Source organism: Gorilla gorilla, chromosome X (assembly GCF_029281585.2).
Source record: "Gorilla gorilla gorilla isolate KB3781 chromosome X, NHGRI_mGorGor1-v2.1_pri, whole genome shotgun sequence".
NCBI classification, from domain to species: Eukaryota; Metazoa; Chordata; class Mammalia; order Primates; family Hominidae; genus Gorilla; species Gorilla gorilla.
The window spans coordinates 2,318,975-2,334,220 of record NC_073247.2 but is presented as its reverse complement, the minus strand read 5'-3'; positions in this window follow the sequence as shown (position 1 = coordinate 2,334,220).

The following is a 15,246-nucleotide window of genomic DNA, read 5'->3' as shown; positions in this document are numbered from 1 at the left end:
TAGATATTTATATGTTCAAACTGATGGCGGTGCAGATATTTCCATGTTCATACAGATGGTGGTGTAGATATTTCCATGTTTATAGATATAGCGGTGTAGATATTTCCATGTTTATACAGATAGTGGTGAAGATGTATGCATGTTTACACAGATAGCGGTGTGGATATTTCCATGTTCATCCAGAGGGCTGTGTAGATATATCCATGTTCATACAGATAGCAGTGTAGATATTTCCATGTTCATTCAGATAGCGGTGCTGATATTTCCATGTTTATACAGGTAGCGGTGTAGATATTTCCATGTTTATACAGATAGCGGTGTAGATATTTCCATGTTTATACAGATAGCGGTGTAGATATTTCCATGTTTATACAGATAGCAGTGTAGATATCTCCATCTTAATACAGTTGGCGGTGTAGATATTTATATGTTCATACAGATGGCGGTGCAGATATTTCCATGTTCATACAGATGGCGGTGTAGATATTTCCATGTTCATACAGATAGCGGTGGAGTTATTTCCATGTGTAAAGAGATAGCTGTGTAGATATTTCCATGTATATGCAGATAGCAGTGTAGATATTTCCATCTATATGCAGATAGCGGTGTAGATATTTCGATGTTCATACAGATAGCGGTGTAGATATTTCCATGTTCATACAGATGGCGGTGCAGCTATTTCCATGTTTATAGAGATAGCACTGTACTTATTTCCACGTGTAAAGGGATAGCTTTGTAGATATTTCCATGTATATGCAGATAGCTGTGTATATATTTCCATTTTCATGCAGATAGCGGTTTAGATATTTCCATGTTCATAGAGATAGCGGTGTAGATACTTCCATGTTCATACAGATAGAGGGGCTGATATTTCCATGTTCATACAGATAGCCGTGCTGATATTTCCATGTTTATACAGAGAGCGGTGTAGATATTTCTATGTTTATTCAGATAGCGGTGTAGATATTTCCATGTTTATACAGATAGCGGTTTAGATATTTCCTTCTTAATACAGATGGAGGTGTAGATATTTATATGTTCATACAGATGGCTTTGCAGATATTTCCATGTTCATACAGATGGCGGTGTAGATATTTCCATGTTTATAGATAGAGCGGTGTAGATATTTCCACGTGTAAAGAGATAGGTGTGTAGATATTTCCATGTATATGCAGATAGCTTTGTAGGTATTTCCATTTTCATGCAGATAGCGGTGTAGTTATTTCCATGTTCAAACAGATAGCGGTGTAGATATTTCCATGTTCATACAGATAGCGGTGTAGTTATTTACATGTGTAAAGAGGTAGCTGTGTAGATATTTCCATGTATATGCAGATAGCTGTGTAGATATTTCCATTTTCATGCAGATAGCTGTGTAGATATTTCCATGTTCATGCAGATAGCGGTGTATATATTTCTATCTTCAAACAGATAGCGGTGTAGATATTTCCATGTTCATACAGATAGCGGTGTAGATATTTCCATGTTTATACAGATAGCGGTGAAGATGTATGCATGTTTACACAGATAGCAGTGTGGATATTTCCATGTTCATCCAGAGGGCTGTGTAGATATATCCATGTTCATCCAGATGGCTGTGTAGATATATCCATGTTCATACAGATGGCGGTGAAGTTATTTCCATGTTCATTCAGATAGCTGTGTAGATATTTCCATGTTCATACAGATAGCGGTGTAGATGTCTCCATGTTCATACAGATAGAGGGGCTGATATTTCCATGTTCATACAGACAGCGGTGCTGATATTTCCATGTTTATACAGGTAGCGGTGTAGATATTTCCATGTTTATACAGATAGCGGTGTAGATATTGCCATGTTTATACAGATAGCGGTGTAGATATTTCCATGTTTATACAGATATCAGTGTAGATATCAACATCTTAATACAGATGGCCGTGTAGATATGTATATGTTCATACAGATGTCGGAGCAGCTATTTCCATGTTCATACAGATGGCGGTGAAGATATTTCCATGTTCATACAGATAGCGGTGTAATTTTTTCCATGTGTAAAGAGATAGCTGTGTAGATATTTCCATGTATATGCAGATAGCTGTGTAGATATTTCCATTTTCATGCAGATAGCGGTGTAGATATTTCCATGTTCAAACAGATAGCGGTGTAGATATTTCCATGTTCATACAGATAGCGGTGTAGATATTTCCATGTTTATACAGATTGCGGTGAAGATGTATGCATATTTACACAGATAGTGGTGTAGATATTTCCATGTTCATACAGATAGCAGTGTAGATATTTCCGTGTTCATCCAGATGACTGTGTAGATATATCCATGTTCATACATATAGCGGTGTAGATATTTCCATGTTCATGCAGATAGCGGTTTAGATATTTCCGTGTTCATCCAGATGACTGTGTAGATATATCCATGTTCATACATATAGCGGTGTAGATATTTCCATGTTCCTACAGATAGTGGTGTAGATATTTCCATGTTCATACAGATAGCGGTGTAGATATTTCCATGTTCATAGAGATAGCGGTGTAGATATTTCCATGTTCATACCGATAGCGGTGCTGACATTTCCATGTTTATACAGGTAGCGGTGTAGGTATTTCCATGTTTATACAGATAGCGGTGTAGGTATTTCCATGTTTATACAGATAGCGGTGTAGATATTTCCAAGTTTATACATATAGCGGTGGAGATATCTCCAGCTAAATACAGATGGCGGTGTAGATATTTATATGTTCATACACATGGCGGTGCGGATATTTCCATGTTCATACAGATGGCGGTGCAGATATTTCCATGTTCATACAGATGGCGGTGCAGATATTTCCATGTTCATACAGATGGCGGTGCAGATATTTCCATGTTCATACAGATGGCGGTGCAGATATTTCCATGTTCATACAGATAGCGGTGTAGATATTTCCATGTTTATACAGATAGCGGTGAAGATGTAAGCATGTTTACACACATAGCGGTGTAGATATTTCCATCTTAATTTAAGATGGCGTAGTAGATATTTATATGTTCATACAGATGGCGGTGCAGATATTTCCGTGTTCATACAGATGGCGGTGTAGATATTTGTATGTTTATAGAGATAGCGCTGTAGTTATTTCCATGTGTAAAGAGATAGCTTTGTAGATATTTCCATGTATATGCAGATTGCTGTGTAGAAATTTCCATTTTCATGCAGATAGCGGTGTAGATATTTCCAAGTTCAAACAGATAGCGGTGTAGATATTTCCACGTTCATACAGAAAGCAGTGTAGATATTTCCATGTTTATATAGATAGCGGTGAAGATGTATGCATGTTTACACAGATAGCGTTGTAGTTATTTCCATCTTCATACAGATAGCGGTGTAGATATTTCCATGTTCAAACAGATAGCGGTGTAGATATTTCCATGTTCATACAGATAGCGGTGTAGATATTTCCATGTTCATACAGATAGCGGTGTAGATATTTCCATGTTTAAACAGATAGCGGTGAAGATGTATGCATGTTTACACAGATAGCGGTGTAGATATTTCCATGGTCATCCAGATGGCAGTGTAGATATATCCATGTTCATACAGATAGCAGTGTAGATATTTCCAAGTTCATACAGATGGCGGTGTAGCTATTTCCATGTTCATACAGATAGCGGTGTAGATATTTCCATGTTTATACAGATAGCGGTGAAGATGTATGCATGTTTACCCAGATAGCGGTGTAGATATTTCCATGTTCATACAGATAGCGGTGTAGATATTCCCATGTTCATCCCGATGGCTGTGTAGATATATCCATGTTCATACAGATAGCGGTGTAGATATTTCCATGTTCATACAGATAGTGGTGTAGATATTTCCATGTTCATGCAGATAGCGGTGTAGCTATTTCCATGTTCATACATATAGCTGTGTAGATATTTCCTTGTTCGTACAGATAGCGGTGTAGATATTTCCATGTTCCTACCAATAGCGGTGCTGGTATTTCCATGTTTATACAGGTAGCGGTGTAGAAATTTCCATGTTTATACAGATAGCGGTGTAGATATTTCCATGTTCATACAGATGGCGGTGTAGATATTTCCATGTTTATACAGATAGCGGTGAAGATGTATGCATGTTTACACAGATAGCGGTGTATATATTTCCATGTTCATACTGATAGCTGTGTAGATATTTCCATGTTCATCCAGATGGCTCTGTAGATATATCCATGTTCATACAGATAGCGGTGTAATTATTTCCATGTTCATACAGATAGCGGTGTAGCTATTTCCATGTTCATACAGATAGCCGTGTAGATATTTCCATGTTCATACAGATAGCGGTGCTGATATTTCCATGTTCATACAGGCAGCGGTGTAGATATTTCCATGTTTATACAGATAGCGGTTTAGATATCTCCTTCTTAATACAGATGGCGGTGTAGATATTTATATGTTCGTACAGATGGCGGTGTAGATATTTCCATGTTTATACAGATAGAAGTGTAGATATCTCCATCTTAATACAGATGGCGGTGTAGATATTTATATGTTCATACAGACGGCGGTGAAGATATTTCCATGTTCATACAGATGGCGGTGTAGATATTTCCATGTTCATACAGATAGCGGTGTAGTTATTTCCATGTGTAAAGAGATGGCTGTGTAGATATTTAAATGTATATGCAGATAGCATTGTAGATATTACCATATTCATGCAGATAGCGGTGTAGATATTTCCATGTTCAAACAGATAGCTGTGTAGATATTTCCATGTTCATAGAGATAGCGGTGTAGATGTTTCCATGTTCATACAGATAGCGGTGTAGATATTTCCATGTTTATACACATAGCGGTGAAGTTCTATGCATGTGTACACAGATAGCGGTGTAGATATTTCCATGTTCATCCAGATGGCTGTGAAGATATATCCATGTTCATACAGAGAGTGGTGTAGATATTTCCATGTTCATACAGATAGCGGTGTAGATATTTCCATGTTCATCCAGATGGCTGTGTAGATATATCCATGTTCATACACATAGCGGTGTAGATACTTCCATGTTCATTCAGATAGCGGTGTAGCTATTTCCATGTTCATACAGATAGCGGTGTAGATATTTCCATGTTGATACAGATAGCGGTGTAGATATTTCCATGTTCATACAGATAGCGGTGTAGATATTTCCATGTTTATACAGATAGCAGTTTAGATATTTCCTTCTTAATACAGATGGCGGTGTAGATATTTATATGTTCATACAGATGGCGGTGCAGATATTTCCATGTTCATACAGATGGCGGTGTAGATATTTCCATGTTCATACAGATAGTGGTGTAGTTATTTCCATGTGTAAAGAGATAGCTGTGTAGATATTTCCATGTATATTCAGATAGCTGTGTAGATATTTCCATTTTCATGCAGCTAGCGGTGTATATATTTCCATCTTCAAACAGATAGCGGTGTAGATATTTCCATGTTCATACAGATAGCGGTGTAGATATTTCCATGTTTCTACAGATAGCGGTGAAGATGTATGCATGTTTACACAGATAGCGGTGTGGATATTTCCTTGTTCATCCAGAGGGCTGTGTACATATATCCATGTTCATACAGAAAGCGGTGTAGATATTCCCATGTTCATACAGATAGCGGTGTAGATATTTCCATGTTCATACAGATAGCGGTGTAGATATTTCCATGTTCATAGAGATAGCGGTGTAGATATTTCCATGGTCATACAGATAGCGGTGCTGATATTTCCATGTTTATACAGGTAGCGGTGTAGATATTTCCATTTTTATACAGATAGCGGTGTAGATATTTCCAGGTTTATACAGATAGCGGTGTAGATATCTCCATCTTAATATAGATGGCGGTGTAGATATTTAAATGTTCATACAGATGGCGGTGCAGATATTTCCATGTTCATACAGATGGCGGTGTAGCTTTTTCCATGTTTATAGAGATAGCGCTGTACTTATTTCCATGTGTAAAGAGATAGCTTTGTAGATATTTCCATGTATATGCAGATCGCTGTGTAGATATTTCCATTTTCATGCAGATAGCGGTGCAGATATTTTCATGTTCAAACAGATAGCGGTGTAGATATTTCCATGTTCATACAGATAGCAGTGTCGATATTTCCATGTTTATACAGGTAGCGGTGAAGATGTATGCATGTTTACACAGATAGGGGTGTAGATATTTCCATGTTCATACAGATAGCGGTTTAGATATTTCCATGTTCATCCAGATGGCTGTGTAGATATATCCATGTTCATACAGATGGCGGTTAAGATATTTCCATGTTCATACAGATAGCAGTGTAGTTATTTCCATGTTTATACAGATAACGGTGAAGATGTATGCATGTTTACACAGTTGCGGTGTGGATATTTCCATGTTCATCCAGAGGGCTGTGTAGATATATCCATGTTCATACAGATAGCGGTGTAGATATTTCCATGTTCATACAGATAGCGGTGTAGATATTTCCATGTTCATACAGATAGCGGTGTAGGTATTTCCATGTTCATACAGATAGCGGTGCTGATATTTCCATGTTCATACAGATAGTGGTGTAGTTATTTCCAAGTGTAAAGACATAGCTGTGTAGATATTTCCATCTATATGCAGATAGCTGTGTAGATATTTCCATTTTCATGCTGATAGCGGTGTATATATTTCCATCTTCAAACAGATAGCGGTGTAGATATTTCCATGTTCATAGATATAGCGGTGTAGGTATTTCCATGTTTTTACAGATAGCGGTGAAGATGTATGCACGTTTACACAGATAGCGGTGTGGATATTTCCATGTTCATCCAGAGGGCTGTGTAGATATATCCATGTTCATACAGATAGCGGTGTAGATATTTCCTTGTTCATACAGATAGCAGTGTAGATATTTCCATGTTCATACAGACAGCGGTGCTGATATTTCCATGTTTATACAGGTAGCGGTGTAGATATCTCCATGTTTATACAGATATCGGTGTAGATATTTCCATGTTTATACAGAGAGCGGTGTAGATATTTCCATTTTCATGCAGATAGCGGTGTAGATATTTCCATGTTCAAACAGATAGCGGTGTAGATATTTCCATGTTCATACAGATAGCGGTGCAGATATTTCCATGTTCATACAGATAGTAGTGTAGAAATTTCCATGTTTATACACATAGCGGTGAAGATGTATGCATGTTTACACAGATAGCGGTGTAGATATTTCCATGTTCATCCCGATGGCTGTGTAGATATATCCATGTTCATACAGATAGCGGTGTAGATATTTCCATGTTCATACAGATAGTGGTGTAGATATTTCCATGTTCATACAGATAGCGGTGTAGCTATTTCCATGTTCATACATATAGCTGTGTAGATATTTCCATGTTCGTACAGATAGCGGTGTAGATATTTCCATGTTCCTACCAATAGCGGTGCTGATATTTCCATGTTTATACAGGTAGCGGTGTAGAAATTTCCATGTTTATACAGATAGCGTTGTAGATATTTCCATGTTCATACAGATAGCGGTGTAGATATTTCCATGTTTATACAGATAGCGGTGAAGATGTATGCATGTTTACACAGATAGCGGTGTATATATTTCCATGTTCATACTGATAGCTGTGTAGATATTTCCATGTTCATCCAGATGGCTCTGTAGATATATCCATGTTCATACAGATAGCGGTGTAGCTATTTCCATGTTCATACAGATAGCGGTGTAGCTATTTCCATGTTCATACAGATAGCGGTGTAGATATTTCCATGTTCATACAGATAGCGGTGTAGATATTTCCATGTTCATACAGATAGCGGTGTAGATATTTCCATGTTCATAGAGATAGCTGTGTAGATATTTCCATGGTCATACAGATAGCGGTGCTGATATTTCCATGTTTATACAGGTAGCGGTGTAGATATTTCCATGTTTATACAGATAGCGGTGTAGATATTTCCAGGTTTATACAGATAGCGGTGTAGATATCTCCATCTTAATATAGATGGCGGTGTAGATATTTAAATGTTCATACAGATGGCGGTGCAGATATTTCCATGTTCATACAGATGGCGGTGTAGCTTTTTCCATGTTTATAGAGATAGCGCTGTACTTATTTCCATGTGTAAAGAGATAGCTTTGTAGATATTTCCATGTATATGCAGATCGCTGTGTAGATATTTCCATTTTCATGTAGATAGCGGTGCAGATATTTTCATGTTCAAACAGATAGCGGTGTAGATATTTCCATGTTCATACAGATAGCAGTGTCGATATTTCCATGTTTATACAGGTAGCGGTGAAGATGTATGCATGTTTACACAGATAGGGGTGTAGATATTTCCATGTTCATACAGATAGCGGTGTAGATATTTCCATGTTCATTCAGATGGCTGTGTAGATATATCCATGTTCATACAGATGGCGGTTAAGATATTTCCATGTTCATACAGATAGCGGTGTAGTTATTTCCATGTTTATACAGATAACGGTGAAGATGTATGCATGTTTACACAGTTGCGGTGTGGATATTTCCATGTTCATCCAGAGGGCTGTGTAGATATATCCATGTTCCTACAGATAGCGGTGTAGATATTTCCATGTTCATACAGATAGCGGTGTAGATATTTCCATGTTCATACAGATAGAGGTGTAGGTATTTCCATGTTCATACAGATAGCGGTGCTGATATTTCCATGTTCATTCAGATAGCGGTGTAGATATTTCAATGTGTAAAGAGATAGCTGTGTAGATATTTCCATCTATATGCAGATAGCTGTGTAGATATTTCCATTTTCATGCAGATAGCTGTGTATATATTTCCATCTTCAAACAGATAGCGGTGTAGATATTTCCATGTTCATAGAGATAGCGGTGTAGATATTTCCATGTTTATACAGATAGCGGTGAAGATGTATGCATGTTTACACAGATAGCGGTGTAGAGATTTCCATGTTCATCCAGAGGGCTGTGTACGTATATCCATGTTCATACAGATAGCGGTGTAGATATTTCCATGTTCATACAGATAGCGGTGTAGATATTTCCATGTTCATACAGATAGCGGTGCTGATATTTCCATGTTTATACAGGTAGCGGTGTAGATATGTCCATGTTTATACAGATAGCGGTGTAGATATTTCCATGTTTATACAGATAGCGGTGTTGATATTTCCATGTTTATACAGATAGCGGTGTAGATATCTCCAACTTAATACAGATGGCGGTGTAGATATTTATATGTTCATACAGATGGCGGTCCAGATATTTCCATGTTCATACAGATGGCGGCGTAGATATTTCCATGTTCATACAGATAGCGGTGTAGTTATTTCCATGTGTAAAGAGATAGCTGTGTAGATATTTCCATCTATATGCAGATAGCTGTGTAGATATTTCCATCTATATGCAGATAGCTGTGTAGACATTTCCATTTTCATGCAGATAGCGGTGTATATATTTCCATCTTCAAACAGATAGCGGTGTAGATATTTCCATGTTCATAGAGATAGCGGTGTAGATATTTCCATGTTTATACAGATAGCGGTGAAGATGTATGCATGTTTAAACAGATAGCGGTGTAGATATTTCCATGTTCATACAGATAGCGTTGTAGATATTTCCATGTTCATAGAGTTAGCGGTGTAGATATTTCCATGTTCATACAGATAGCGGTGTAGTTATTTCCATGTGTAAAGAGATGGCTGTGTAGATATTTAAATGTATATGCAGATAGCATTGTAGATATTACCATATTCATGCAGATAGCGGTGTAGATATTTCCATGTTCAAACAGATAGCGGTGTAGATATTTCCATGTTCATACAGATAGCGGTGTAGATGTTTCCATGTTCATACAGATAGCGGTGTAGATATTTCCATGTTTATACACATAGCGGTGATGTTCTATGCATGTTTACACAGATAGCGGTGTAGATATTTCCATGTTCATCCAGATGGCTGTGAAGATATATCCATGTTCATACAGAGAGTGGTGTAGATATTTCCATGTTCATACAGATAGCGGTGTAGACATTTCCATGTTCATCCAGATGGCTGTGTAGATATATCCATGTTCATACACATAGCGATGTAGATATTTCCATGTTCATTCAGATAGCGGTGTAGATATTTCCATGTTCATACAGATAGCGGTGTAGATATTTCCATGTTGATACAGATAGCGGTGTAGATATTTCCATGTTCATACAGATAGCGGTGTAGATATTTCCATGTTTATACAGATAGCAGTTTAGATATTTCCTTCTTAATACAGATGGCGGTGTAGATATTTATATGTTCATACAGATGGCGGTGCAGATATTTCCATGTTCATACAGATGGCGGTGTAGATATTTCCATGTTCATACAGATAGTGGTGTAGTTATTTCCATGTGTAAAGAGATAGCTGTGTAGATATTTCCATGTATATTCAGATAGCTGTGTAGATATTTCCATTTTCATGCAGCTAGCGGTGTATATATTTCCATCTTCAAACAGATAGCGGTGTAGATATTTCCATGTTCATACAGATAGCGGTGTAGATATTTCCATGTTTCTACAGATAGCGGTGAAGATGTATGCATGTTTACACAGATAGCGGTGTGGATATTTCCTTGTTCATCCAGAGGGCTGTGTAGATATATCCATGTTCATACAGAAAGCGGTGTAGATATTCCCATGTTCATACAGATAGCGGTGTAGATATTTCCATGTTCATACAGATAGCGGTGTAGATATTTCCATGTTCATAGAGATAGCGGTGTAGATATTTCCATGGTCATACAGATAGCGGTGCTGATATTTCCATGTTTATACAGGTAGCGGTGTAGATATTTCCATGTTTATACAGATAGCGGTGTAGATATTTCCAGGTTTATACAGATAGCGGTGTAGATATCTCCATCTTAATATAGATGGCGGTGTAGATATTTAAATGTTCATACAGATGGCGGTGCAGATATTTCCATGTTCATACAGATGGCGGTGTAGCTTTTTCCATGTTTATAGAGATAGCGCTGTACTTATTTCCATGTGTAAAGAGATAGCTTTGTAGATATTTCCATGTATATGCAGATCGCTGTGTAGATATTTCCATTTTCATGTAGATAGCAGTGCAGATATTTTCATGTTCAAACAGATAGCGGTGTAGATATTTCCATGTTCATACAGATAGCAGTGTCGATATTTCCATGTTTATACAGGTAGCGGTGAAGATGTATGCATGTTTACACAGATAGGGGTGTAGATATTTCCATGTTCATACAGATAGCGGTGTAGATATTTCCATGTTCATCCAGATGGCTGTGTAGATATATCCATGTTCATACAGATGGCGGTTAAGATATTTCCATGTTCATACAGATAGCGGTGTAGTTATTTCCATCTTTATACAGATAACGGTGAAGATGTATGCATGTTTACACAGTTGCAGTGTGGATATTTCCATGTTCATCCAGAGGGCTGTGTAGATATATCCATGTTCATACAGATAGCGGTGTAGATATTTCCATGTTCATACAGATAGCGGTGTAGATATTTCCATGTTCATACAGATAGCGGTGTAGGTATTTCCATGTTCATACAGATAGCGGTGCTGATATTTCCATGTTCATTCAGATAGCGGTGTAGATATTTCAATGTGTAAAGGGATAGCTGTGTAGATATTTCCATCTATATGCAGATAGCTGTGTAGATATTTCCATTTTCATGCAGATAGCTGTGTATATATTTCCATCTTCAAACAGATAGCGGTGTAGATATTTCCATGTTCATAGAGATAGCGGTGTAGATATTTCCATGTTTATACAGATAGCGGTGAAGATGTATGCATGTTTACACAGATAGCGGTGTAGAGATTTCCATGTTCATCCAGAGGGCTGTGTACGTATATCCATGTTCATACAGATACCGGTGTAGATATTTCCATGTTCATACAGATAGCGGTGTAGATATTTCCATGTTCATACAGATAGCGGTGCTGATATTTCCATGTTTATACAGGTAGCGGTGTAGATATGTCCATGTTTATACAGATAGCGGTGTAGATATTTCCATGTTTATACAGATAGCGGTGTTGTTATTTCCATGTTTATACAGATAGCGGTGTAGATATCTCCATCTTAATACAGATGGCGGTGTAGATATTTATATGTTCATACAGATGGCGGTCCAGATATTTCCATGTTCATACAGATGGCGGCGTAGATATTTCCATGTTCATACAGATAGCGGTGTAGTTATTTCCATGTGTAAAGAGATAGCTGTGTAGATATTTCCATCTATATGCAGATAGCTGTGTAGATATTTCCATCTATATGCAGATAGCTGTGTAGATATTTCCATTTTCATGCAGATAGCGGTGTATATATTTCCATCTTCAAACAGATAGCGGTGTAGATATTTCCATGTTCATAGAGATAGCGGTGTAGATATTTCCATGTTTATACAGATAGCGGTGAAGATGTATGCATGTTTAAACAGATAGCGGTGTAGATATTTCCATGTTCATACAGATAGCGTTGTAGATATTTCCATGTTCATAGAGATAGCGGTGTAGATATTTCCATGTTTATACAGATAGCGGTGAAGATGTATGCATGTTTACACAGATAGCGGTGTGGATATTTCCATGTTCATCCAGAGGGCTGTGTAGATATATCCATTTTCATACAGATAGCGGTGTAGATATTTCCATGTTCATACAGATAGCGGTGTAGATATTTCCATGTTCATACAGATAGCGGTGTAGGTATTTCCATGTTCATACAGATAGCGGTGCTGATATTTCCATGTTCATTCAGATAGCGGTGTAGATATTTCAATGTGTAAAGAGATAGCTGTGTAGATATTTCCATCTATATGCAGATAGCTGTGTAGATATTTCCATTTTCATGCAGATAGCTGTGTATATATTTCCATCTTCAAACAGATAGCGGTGTAGATATTTCCATGTTCATAGAGATAGCGGTGTAGATATTTCCATGTTTATACAGATAGCGGTGAAGATGTATGCATGTTTACACAGATAGCGGTGTAGAGATTTCCATGTTCATCCAGAGGGCTGTGTACGTATATCCATGTTCATACAGATAGCGGTGTAGATATTTCCATGTTCATACAGATAGCGGTGTAGATATTTCCATGTTCATACAGATAGCGGTGCTGATATTTCCATGTTTATACAGGTAGCGGTGTAGATATTTCCATGTTTATACAGATAGCGGTGTAGATATTTCCATGTTTATACAGATAGCGGTGTTGATATTTCCATGTTTATACAGATAGCGGTGTAGATATCTCCATCTTAATACAGATGGCGGTGTAGATGTTTATATGTTCATACAGATGGCGGTCCAGATATTTCCATGTTCATACAGATGGCGGCGTAGATATTTCCATGTTCATACAGATAGCGGTGTAGTTATTTCCATGTGTAAAGAGATAGCTGTGTAGATATTTCCATCTATATGCAGATAGCTGTGTAGATATTTCCATTTTCATGCAGATAGCGGTGTATATATTTCCATCTTCAAACAGATAGCGGGGTAGATATTTCCATGTTCATAGAGATAGCGGTGTAGATATTTCCATGTTTATACAGATAGCGGTGAAGATGTATGCATGTTTACACAGATAGCGGTGTGGATATTTCCATGTTCATCCAGAGGGCTGTGTAGATATATCCATGTTAATACAGATAGCGGTGCAGATATTTCCATGTTCATACAGATAGCGGTGTAGATATTTCCATGTTCATACAGATAGCGGTGCTGATATTTCCATGTTTATACAGGTAGCGGTGTAGATATTTCCATGTTTATACAGATAGCGGTGTAGATATTTCCATGTTTATACAGATAGCGGTGTAGATATTTCCATGTTTATACAGATAGCGGTGTAGATATCTCCATCTTAATACAGATGGCGGTGTAGATATTTATATGTTCATACAGATGGCGGTGCAGATATTTCCATGTTCATACAGATGGCGGTGTAGATATTTCCATGTTCATACAGATGGCGGTGAAGATATTTCCATGTTTATACAGATAGCGGTTTAGATATTTCCTTCTTAATACAGATGGCGGTGTAGATATTTATATGTTCATACAGATGGCGGTGCAGATATTTCCATGTTCAAACAGATGGCGGTGTAGATATTTCCATGTTTATAGATATAGCGGTGTAGTTATTTCCATGTGTAAAGAGATAGCTGTGTAGATATTTCCATGTATATGCAGATAGCTTTGTAGATATTTCCATTTTCATGCAGATAGCGGTGTAGATATTTCCATGTTCAAACAGATAGCGGTGTAGATATTTCCATGTTCATACAGATAGCGGTGCTGATATTTCCATGTTTATACAGGCAGCGGTGTAGATATTTCCATGTTTATACAGATAGCGGTTTAGATATTTCCTTCTTAATACAGATGGCGGTGTATTTATATGTTCATACAGATGGCGGTGTAGATATTTCCATGTTTATACAGATAGCAGTGTAGATATCTCCATCTTAATACAGATGGCGGTGTAGATATTTATATGTTCATACAGATGGCGGTGCAGATATTTCCATGTTCATGCAGATGGCGGTGTAGATATTTCCATGTTCATACAGATAGCGGTGTAGTTATTTCCATGTGTAAAGACATAGCTGTGTAGATATTTCCATCTATATGCAGATAGCTGTGTAGATATTTCCATTTTCATGCAGATAGCGGTGTATATATTTCCATCTTCAAACAGATAGCGGTGTAGATATTTCCATGTTCATAGAGATAGCGGTGTAGGTATTTCCATGTTTTTACAGATAGCCGTGAAGATGTATGCACGTTTACACAGATAGCGGTGTGGATATTTCCATGTTCATCCAGAGGGCTGTGTAGATATATCCATGTTCATACAGATAGCGGTGTAGATATTTCCATGTTCATACAGATAGCGGTGCTGATATTTCCATGTTTATACAGGTAGCGGTGTAGATATTTCCATGTTTATGCAGATAGCGGTGTAGATATTTCCATGTTTATACAGATAGCGGTGTAGATATTTCCATGTTTATACAGATAGCGGTGTAGATATCTCCATCTTAATACAGAAGGCGGTGTAGATATTTATATGTTCATAAAGATGGCGGTGCAGATATTTCCATGTTCATACAGATGGCGGTGTAGATATTTCCATGTTCATACAGATAGCGGTGTAGTTATTTCCATGTGTAAAGAGATAGCTGTGTAGATATTTCCATGTATATG